The following is an 11,153-nucleotide window of genomic DNA, read 5'->3' on the forward strand; positions in this document are numbered from 1 at the left end:
ATTTCAGGTCCTTCAGCCACTGTTACCTCAGGGAGATTGCTTGTGTCTTCTCCAGTGAACACAGATCTGAAGTACCCTTTTAATTCCTCTGCTATTTCTTTGTTCCTAGTAATATATTCCCCTGTTTCTGTCTTCAAGGGCCCAATTTTTGTCCTAACCATTTTTTTGCCTTGCACATACCTAAAAAAGCTTTTACTATCCTCCTTAATATTCTTGGCCAGTTTACCTTCGTACCTCATTTTTCCTCTGCGTATTTCCTTCTTAGTAATCCTCTGTTGCTCTTTAAAAGCTTCCCAGTCCTCAGTTTTCCCACTTATCTTAGCTATGTTATACTTTTTCTCTTTTAACTTTATATGTTTCTTTACTTCCCTCATCAGCCATGGCCGCCTATGCCTCCTCCTGGGATCTTTCTTCCTTTTAGGAATGAACTGATCCTGCAACTTCTGCATTATACACAGAAATATCTGCCATTGTTCCTCCACGGTCATCCCTGCTAAGGTATTGCACCACTGAACTTTGGCCAGCTCCTCCCTCAGCTCCATAATTCCCTTTATTCAACAGAAGTACTGTCACTTCCGACTGTATCCTCTCCCTCTCAAATTGCAGGTTGAAGCTTATTGTATTTTGGTCACTACTTCCCAATGGCTCCTTCACTTAGAGGTCTCTGACCAATTCTGGTTCGTTACACAATACCAGATCCAGAATTGCCTTCTCCCTGGTCGGCTCCAGCACCAGCTGCTCTAAGAATCCATCTCTGAGGCACTCCACAAAGTCTCTTTCTTGAGGCCCAATACCATCCTGATTCTCCCAGTCTACCTGCATGTAAAAATCCCCCATAACAACTGTAGTGACATCTTTGCGACAGGCCAATTTCAGCTCCTGATTTAACACATCCCACATCCAGACTACTGTTTGGGGGCCTGTAGATGACTCCCAAGAGGGTCTTTTTACCCTTAGTATTTCGAAGCTCTATCCACACTGACTCTACATCCCCTGACTCTAGGTCCCCCCGCGCAAGGGAGTGAATATCCTCCCTTACCAACAAGGCTACCCCACCCCCTCTGCCCGTCAGTCTGTCCTTACGATAGCACGAGTAGCCTTGAATATTCATTTCCCAGGCCCTGTCCACTTGAACTTGAAGCCACGTCTCAGTTATCCCCACAATATCGTATCTGCCAATTTCCAAGAGCCTCAAGCTCATCCATCTTATGTCTAATGCTTCGTGCATGCATGTATAGTATTTTTAATTTGTTACTGCTCTCACCCTTCCCATCAACCCTTATTTCACTCAACCTTACAGCATGATGCCTTTCCGAGTTTTCTGCCTCATTGATACAGTTGTCTTTCTTGACTTCTCTTGTTCTAACTTTCCCTTCAATTTCCTTTTTAAACATCCAGCTTGTCCCCTCCCCCCCACTACTTAGTTTAAATGTAGTGGTGTTGCAGTAGAACACCTGCCTGCCAGAATGCTGGTCCCTAACCTATTAAGGGGCAAGCCATCTCTCTTGTAGAATTTATGCTTACCACAAAATATACCCCAGTGATCCAAGAACTTAAATCCTTGCTTCCTGCACCAGTTCCCCAACCACACGTTCAAGTCCATTATCTCCCTGTTTCTGGCCACACTAGCCCAAGGAACTGGAAGCAAACTGGAGATAACCACCTTGGACGTCCTGCTTTTCTAAAGTCTAAAGTCCAGGTATCCTTTCTGTAAGCCGAAACTGTACTTTCACCAAAGCCAATACTTTCCTAAAGTGCAGTGCCCAGAGCTGCCAACTGAACTCCAAGGCAGGGTCTAACTAAGGTTTTGTATAACTGCAGCCTAGCTCTGCACCCCTTCTACTCTAGACTTCTAGATACATAGACCAGTTTTTTTTAGCATTGTTGATTATTTTCTGCACATAGATGCTTTAAAGGTCTCTGCATCTGAACTCCCAAGTCTCTTTGGGCATCTACTTCATACCATTGGAAAATACCCTGATACATCCTCCTTCAATCAGAAATGAATAACCTCATATTTGCTTACATTGAACTTCATCTGCCACAGTTTTGTCCATTGTAAGTTTATCAATACACCTTTATAACTTTATGCTATCATCGACAACACCACCTGTCATTAACAATTTGGATAGAAGACTTTCTATGCCATTATGCAAGTCATTAATAAATAAGTAAATAACTGAGGTCTTAATTGAGATCTTTGTGGGGCACCACTGGTCACATCCTGCCAATGTGAGTACTACTCAATATTCCTACTCTGTTGCTTGCCACTCAAGCAATTTCCCACCATGTCAGTAATTTGCCCTCAATTCTGTGGGTTTCTACATAAGCGGGACTTTATCAAATAATGAAAGCAGATGCCCAAACTCAAATTGAGACCTTGCTGTGATCAGTTAACTCAGAGCGAGTGATTCACTGATGTTGTGAACTTTCCTGAAGGACTTGGCGAATAAACGGTTAAACGAGTTGAGCAATCAGGAAATTGTGACTTTTACTGCATCATGCATGCTTATCCATACATAGCTATGAATTCACTGTAAGGATGAATTCCAAATTGAACACTTACAAAGATGCTGTAAATTTTAAAGCTATTAACTAATATAAATCTGAGGATCCGTTTCAATTCAATTGAAAAGATCCTGAGGTTTCAATTGATTATATTTGAGAAAATCTGTATGTTTTTTTCTTTCAGAACATTTGTGCAGAAAACTAATCCATTGTTGCACATTATTAATGTAGAGTAGGGGGAGGGAAGAAGTTCGAAACATCTGGTCACAAAAAACAAAATCATCTATTGTTGATAACTGGTATTGTACAATTTAAGAATGAATACCCTGTACTGGCAAAATTCCTTTATTCTCGAAAGGGTAAAAGCCAACCTGTGTTTTATGTTTAAAGCACCAGTGCTGCATTAAAATGCACTTTCCCTACATATTAGGAACTAAATGCTTCTGATCTGTATAACTTCAAATCAATAAAGATAGACATAAAACATTCCGCTAATATAGAGAATTAACATGAATTTATTCAAAAACAGAAACTAGCTTTCTTGATAAACATTGAAGAATAAAAAACTGTTAAAAATGCACTTGTGTCTTTACAAAGAGTTTTAACAAGCCACTCAAAATCTCAAATCAATTTATACTCTTCATGCACAGATTATCTCACTCAAGGCAGGATAATATTTGATGAATGTGTCGGTGGAAAGACATTGCATGGGCGTAGGGATTGAGTGTCTTTGGAACTCCTTGCCGGAGAGGTGTGAGATTACATTTCTTGGGTCTGCTTAAGGCTGGGAAAGTTAGTTCTTGATCAGTACGAGGAACAAGGATCACAGGGAAAGGGCAGGAAAGTGGATACGCGGAGACTTGGATCGGTCACAATCCTACTGAATGGAGGAGTCGTCTCGAGAAGCCAAATGGCCTACTCCTGTTCTTATTCTTTATGTCTTCTTGGAACTGATGTTTACTCAGAAAAAACTCATAACGTCATTAATGAAGCACAAAGTTTTGACCCTTAAAACATCTCTCATACAGATGTCACAAAACTGGGAGAGAGTCAGTGGGTGTTGTGGAGTGCATGCAAAGGTACTTCAAGGGGAATTAGAGAGGCAAAGTGAGTAGGCAATAATGCAGCATTATGGAGTAGCATATGGAGAAATGAGAAGTTATCCACTTATCTACAAAAACAGAAATGCAATTTTTTTTTTAAAAATGGCAAAAGACTGAACCTTCACTGAAACTTAATACGTAGGTACAGCAAGCAAAGCAGATGGTATTTTAATACAAGTGAATTTGAATTTAGAACTGAATTAAACACTCAAAAGTAAAATTTCACACCAATTACATGGGACCTCAGAGACCACATCTGGAGTACTGTGGATAGTTCTGGCCTCTTTATCCAAGGCAAGATATTGTTGGCATAGAAGCAGAGCATTGGAAGTTAACCAAGCAAATTCCTAGAATGGAGGGCTTGTCCTATGATTAAATAGACTGGGACACTCTCTCGAGTTTAATAGCAAGATACGATCCCTCTTAAACAAAACATTCTTACAAAGATCAACATATATGGGTGGATGTTGCCCTGACCGGGAGGTCTTGTAATGAGGATATGTCCTTAGAATAAACTACAGGCCTGACATGAGGACTTTCTTCACTGGGTAGTCAATCTTGGGAATTCTCTGACCCAGAGAGCTGAGGAAATTCAGTCATTGAGAATTTAACAGCAAAGCCAATAGTTTTCTATATATAAAGTACATTAAGGCAAATGGGGATAGTTCAGGGAAATGGTATTGAAGTGGACAATTCAGCTATCTCATTGCATGGAAGACAGAACTTGAAGGACCATAAATACCCTACTCCTGCTTCTATTTCTTCTCTTATGTACGCATTCGCAGTTAAAAGTTCACAAAACCAGGTCACAGTTCATTCAGAAGATATTCCAAACAAAATGTTACAAATTCAACATACTACAGATGCAGGAAATGTGAAAGAAGAGCAGCAATATTCTGGAATAAAGATTAGCATGTTTCACAGTACTGTGCAGCTAATGAGAGGAACAGCTAATGTTGTGACCTTTCATTCGAAAAAAATGCTGGGTGAATAGCAGTGAATGTAGTTGGAAAGTTCATGAAGTTGAGTGTGCGTAAACTAAAGGGTGAAGTCTTTAAACTTGAAAAGATTTCTTCAGAGCTCCCACCACGAGCAGCTTTCATGGGAGCACAGTATTGATGTACAAGGAGCATTTTCCACATTTGCCACTAAGGTTAAGATAAAGGCAGCAACAAGTGACAAAATGTACCATGGCTAACTTGCACAGGCAGACAGCTATGACAACTGACACGAAGAAAAATTCAAAGTCACTATAGCAATGGACAGTTATTTAGCTAATTAAATATAGCTAAGCTCTCTATTGAGCAGTCCAAGGTTACAATACAATGATACGATATGATACTGGAGCAGAATTAGGCCATTCAGCCCATTGAGTCTGCTCTGCCATTTGATCACATTTCTCAACCCCATTGGCCTGCCTTCGCCTAGTAACCCTTGATTTTCTTATCGATCAAGAAACTCTGTTTCGACACATGATAACTTGGTCTCTACAGCCCTCTGTAGCAATAAATTCCAGATTAACCACCCTCTGGCTGAAGAAATTCCTCATCTCTGTTCTAAAGGGTCAGCCTTTCACTGAGGCAGTATCCTTGGGCCCTAGTTTCTCCTACTAGTGCAACCACCTTCTCCACGTCCACTCTATCCAGGCCCCTTAGTATTCTGCAAGTTTCCACCAGATTCCCACCTCATTCTTCTAAACTACATTTAATTCAAATGCAGAGTCCTCAATTGTTCATGAGACAAGCCCTTCATCCCTGGGATCACTTTTGTAAACTTCCTAGCATGCCCAAGTCCTTCTGTAGGCTCCCCGCTTCATCAACACCTGTCCCTCCACTTATCTTTATGTCTCTGCAAACAACAACAATACCCTCAGTTATTTTGTCCAGGTCATTAAATGAGTAGTTGTGGTCTCATTTCTAATAATTTGAAACCTCTCCAACACCATGTTTCAGGTCACACTGATCCTCCTGGCCTTTTTTTTTCTACTTGCTTTGGTGCATGAAACTGGAAGTAATTGAAAGATTACTAGAGGTATAAAACATTTTATCTTCTCTCCCCTAATTCCTAAAAATCTGCGCACAGGTCTTCAACTGCACTTTGCATTATAACTGACATGTACCATAATTTCTGGAAAACTCTTTTTACCTGAAAAGCATTCTGCATCTTCTCAGTAATGTTCTTTACCTCAGTAGGAGGGAACCACAACACAATGTGGGACTCACAGAAGCAGTTATGAAAATAGCCAACCGTCCTCCTGACAAGTACATTTCTACTCTTTGCTGCTCCTTCCAGTGTCCTTCCAGTCCTTTCCAAATGGTACCATGGTCAGCACTACTTCGAGGTATCACCAGTCACATCAGTCTCCAAAGTCACGCACAGGCCTGAATGACACACACATTTGCAGACTCCCGCATGTTTTGCTTCTTAGTCTTTTAGATGTTTATCTACAATCCACTAACTCTCATTGCCTGTTGGATGACCACCTCCTAGAATGCTAAAATCTCTAATCTCTTATGGTTCTCCAGTGTCTCCAGCCTCAAGCTCTGAAATCCTGAGCACGATCGCCAGCAAGGCAGAAACTTCACAGTACAGATGGGCTGGCTAGAAAGTACGTTGCAGAGCACAGCTAGAAGGACAATAGTTTGGGAAGAGGGCAAAAATTTATTAAAAATTCAGAAGGGAGACCAGAAGCAAAAGTAAAATTTATTTTTTACCAAGTGAAATAGAGCATACACCTCACGTAAGCACTGATTTTCAAACAAGACTTTTCAGGGACCAGAGTCTGAGGGGCAAGTGGACGTGACAAAAGAAATGTCAAAGAAGCCTTATTTTTTAAAAAAGGAATTGCATGGCGTCACTGATATGACTTATATTTCTTATTTAAATTTCTTTAAAGATGATGTTAAGAGCACCTTTCCCCGCCCCCCCGACTTTTAGACCACTTGAGGACAAGATCCCTCTTCAGTAAATAATTACTGAAGTCCAACAATACATAAAAGTGATAGAAATTCAAAGTTAAAACCTCACCTGCCTCAAGGTGGCACCCAAACCAGGAGCATTGGTTCAGAGATTTGGCTCATGGAAATTTATAATGTAAACATTAGGAACCATCAATATTCTAGGGGTAACAATTGACAGAAACATAGCTGGACTAGCTATATAAATACTGCAACTCTAAAACCAAGGGAGAGGATGGGAATTCTGAGGCAGTTAATTTACCTCCCGACTTCCCAGAGATTACCTATCACTTACAAGACACATGACTAGAATGTGATGAAATACTCTCCACTTACCTTGAAGATCATGTATCAAAAACACTCAAAAAACTGATCATCTGTGACTAGGCTGCCCACACATCATTCGTGTAATGGTATACCACCTACGAAATGCACTGCTAGAACTCATCAGGGCTCCTTCAACAGAGCTCTCAAACCCACTACCATTGAAATGTCAAGAGCAGGAGATCAAGACACCACTAATATCTGCAAGTTTTTCTCCAAGCCTGACTTGGGACTAATTAATTTTTCACTGTTGCTGGGTCAAAATCCTGAAACACCCTCACAACAGTGTAGGTGGATCTACACCAGAAAGATTATAGCTGTTAAAGGCTACTCTCCACCAGAACACTCAAAAAGAGGGATTAGGGATGCACAATTAATGCTGTCTATGCTAGCAATTCTTACATCCTAAATATAAAGTAAACGACAAAAGCATAACGGAAACTATGGTTCTACCAATTTTAATAGGATACTGAAATTGCCTGAACATCCTGAGATAATCTCAAATAATTTGTTGCTTTTCAAATCTTTTCACTGTTATGGAGTTAACGAGAACCACTAACTTGTGTGCAACAAAATCATAAATAAAAATGAGAGCAATGACAATTTGTATGACGTTGGGGGAAGCAAAATAAAAAAATGTAAACAATTTGAAGACAATGCCCATGAATAATCTGCAATACGTAATAGTGGATTAAGTTTACAATATTGACTGCAAACATACAGCAAACGTTTAACATTTGTTAGTTAATGTCGCCAATTACTCATTAATAAAGCAAAAAATGTATGTCCTTCGATACAGACTTAAACACACAGAATTTGTCAAAATCCTATCTCCAATAGAACTAAAATTTTGATCAGAAGACAATGTTTATTAAATGTGAAAAAAATTGATAACATTAAGGAAACTATAACTGTACATATTTACTGGTGCGTAATCAGCTCATTTTCATTCGAGTGCTACACATTTCCAAAATGAGGCCAAGCAGCTGATGAATACACTAACACATGGACAATTCCCACCATAACCATTTCAAACAGGCTTCATTTGAAAAGAAAATTACTTCAGACGCTGCATTAAAAATCTGAGTGGAAACAATTTTTGAGCTGCGTATTGCTGAAGAGCAGAACCAATGAAGACACTGAACAAAAATAGGAGAAGTGTTCTGCTGTCCCGTGCACATACTATTCACTGTAAATTCTAGATTACAGTGACTAAAATCATTCAACTTATAAAACTACAGATAGTTCAGTGCAATTTACTTCTACTGCACTTTGCATTTTATGCAGTGGAAATGTAATTCAAAGTAAACAATTTGAATTATTCTAAAATACAAAATTTAGTTTGCAACCAGACTGCTGAAAGGATGTTAAGAGTCAGGTTTGATGAATAAAACTAACGCTTGCTCCAACAAAGCTGTTCAAGTTTAGCTACAACGCTGGCACCTGGGTTCCTATCCATAAAGCCGGGTCAATACGTCTTCTTCACAAACAGGACAAATCCAATCTCACCAACTACCATTCCATCAATCTACGCTCAATCATCAGCAAAGTGATAGAAAATGTTAATAACAATCCTGTCAAGGCGCACAAACTCAGCAACAAAAATCAGTTTGGGTTCTGCCAGGGCCATTCAGCTACAAAGTCTTAGTTCACTTCTGGAGTTCAGATCTTTCACCTGTGTTGAGACTGATTGTAACACCAAGGCAATATTTGGCCAAATGTGGCACCAAGTAGTCTGTGAAAACTTGCATCAATGTAAATTGGGCAAAAGCTCTCTGCTGATTGGAGCCATAGCTAGAACAAAGGAAGATGGTTGCAGCTGTTGGAGGTCAATCACCTCAGTTCCCAGAACACTACTGCAAGAGTTCCTCAGGATAATGTCCGAGACTTAACTAACTTCAGCCGCTTCATCTACAACCTTCCTACCACCTCAAAAATCAGAAGCAGGGTGGTTTCTTGATGACAACTCCAATGATATTCAACACAAATTCCAAGGCAGCTATGTCTAAATGCAAAAGGACATGGACAACATTCAGGCTTGGGCTAAAAAGTGACTCACATGTCATTAGCCACACAAGTGCCAGTGACCATCATCTCTTGGCAATTAATGGCATTACCATTGCTGAATTCCCCATGATCCATATCAATCGGGGCTTACCACTGACAACAGATTGGAAGAGCCACTGCATTTTATATGGTTAGTCCAAAGAACAGATTAACAGCTGCAAAGTCTGAAAGAAGTACCTCGCACCTGACTCCAAATCCTACTGACGATCGCCAAATGCTAGCTTATCCAATGCCCATGGTCCCATGACGGAATAAAAGATATTCACTTCTCAGTGTTACCTTTCTCAAAATGGGAAAATGACATGCAAGTTTGGGTTCTCATTTTTGGCATTTTAATTGATGATATATTAAAATTCCTTTTAATGAGTATTATCCTAATTGGCAACAGAAAATGTATGCAATCTGAGCAGAACATATGGACCTTTTCTTTTTGTTAGATGACTGATCGATAGTACATTGTGAAGAGCATTCAACTAAGTTATACCAATTTTCATTATAAATTCCCAAATTGTGTTTTAAATTAAACATTTCTGTTGGTTAAGCTGAAAATAATGTAGCTATTTACTTGTATACGGCAGTTGTAATTTGCTCATTTATGAATGTGTAACATACATGAAATCAAACAAGATGAGCAATCATTTTAGGAAAGTTTTCTGTCGCAGGTGATTGAGTTTAGATGACATTTTTAAGACATTTGATCATAAACAAATAGATTTGCAATTTGAAATAATGCTCAACAAATAGTAAATCCAACATATACTTATTTTCTCCCATTTTCATTGTGAGGTTAAAAGTAGAAAAATCTTCCAAAGCAATTCAGAGCTGCAATAGGACACAATGGGTACCAAGAAAAAAGGAATAGGTGTTAGGATCATAACCAAAATCTTATCAAACAGATAGGTTTTCAGGTGGCTCTTCAAGGATGAAGCGAATATTGGAAAGGCAGACATGTCCAGAAATGAAATTTCAGAATGTAAAGCCTAAATGGCTAACAAACAATCAAAATTGATGGGAATGGGATTGGGCGAAATGTGCTCAGGTTGCACATAAGTCCAGTTGGATGCATTGTTGCATCATGTTAGCAGCGGAAGGAATAAATGTTAAAAAATTACTTAAGTCCACATGGAACTCAAGAACAGAAGTAGGCCATTTATCCGCTCAAGCTTGTTTTACTACTGAAATGAGATCCTGGTTAAACTGAGACAGATAAAACAAGGACGCATTTGTTTTTGCAGAGTTGGGAGAATGACAGAAAAACTACAAAATGACATTTGCGAATGTGTCTAAGAATAAAAGGCAATCAATAAGTGCAACCTCAACCTTATCTCTCAAGTAGTGACTGAACTAAACCAGTCATACAGAACTGTTAGCCATGAAGATCTTTTTTAAAAGCAAAAGAATCCCTCTGGTGGCCACATTGGGAAACCTGCCAAGTTCATTTTGAAGTTGCTAGCAACTATCAGAAATTTACATAGCTTATCCAGTGTCAGTATTATTGGTCTTACTCAATACAAGTGTGAGAGATTGCTATTATTGCATCTTTTACCTATGGCTGCATTGTGTGAAAGATTACTATAAACATAAAAACAGTGTTATCCATCATTCTGTTAAACTGGTGCCTGTGGTCCAGGTGACATGACCATAGAATTGAACATGCTGAGAAATTCTTTTACATTTCTTCATGTTATACATTCCTGCATTTGTACAATAAAGAATTGATCTAAAAGAATAATGTCACAAACGCTGTTTGTCTCAGACATTTGTTTAGACTGAGCATTGCGGACATGTATCACTTTTTGATCAGATAAATAGTTTTCTTGATTTTGATTTACATTTAGCATGTCAATAATTTAGCTTGAAAATAATTGATATTCTGTTTTTAGGCCACACTTTTAATTGGACTCCTGTTTTTCAACAGCAGCACAGTGCTGTTGGATGAATTTAGGGATGATACTGTAATGGTGCCAAAGGTGTGTCAGCAAAATACTTACAAGTAAATGAGATAGTTTGAGAATTATACTTTACATTTAAATCATGGATTACTGATTTTAAAAATTTAGTGGCTTGACCTCACAATTCAAACATATCAAAATTGTTGCAATAAAGTCCTGGCAAAGGGGATGGGTTCTGAGAGACAGCTGCAATCATTAATTTCTAAGCACATGACAAACATGTCAAGCTGCATATGTACAGT

General features: G+C 38.9%; 1 protein-coding gene across 1 annotated transcript in view; it reads right to left on the reverse strand.

Moving 5' to 3' along the window:
- LOC122561122 (guanine nucleotide-binding protein subunit alpha-14) overlaps positions 1-11,153 on the reverse strand; it is a 169,315-nt gene that overhangs the window by 90,617 nt on the left and 67,545 nt on the right. The gene's annotated exons all lie outside the window — the stretch shown is intronic.

The sequence above is a fragment of the Chiloscyllium plagiosum genome, chromosome 2 (genome assembly GCF_004010195.1).
Source record: "Chiloscyllium plagiosum isolate BGI_BamShark_2017 chromosome 2, ASM401019v2, whole genome shotgun sequence".
Classification (NCBI taxonomy): domain Eukaryota; kingdom Metazoa; phylum Chordata; class Chondrichthyes; order Orectolobiformes; family Hemiscylliidae; genus Chiloscyllium; species Chiloscyllium plagiosum.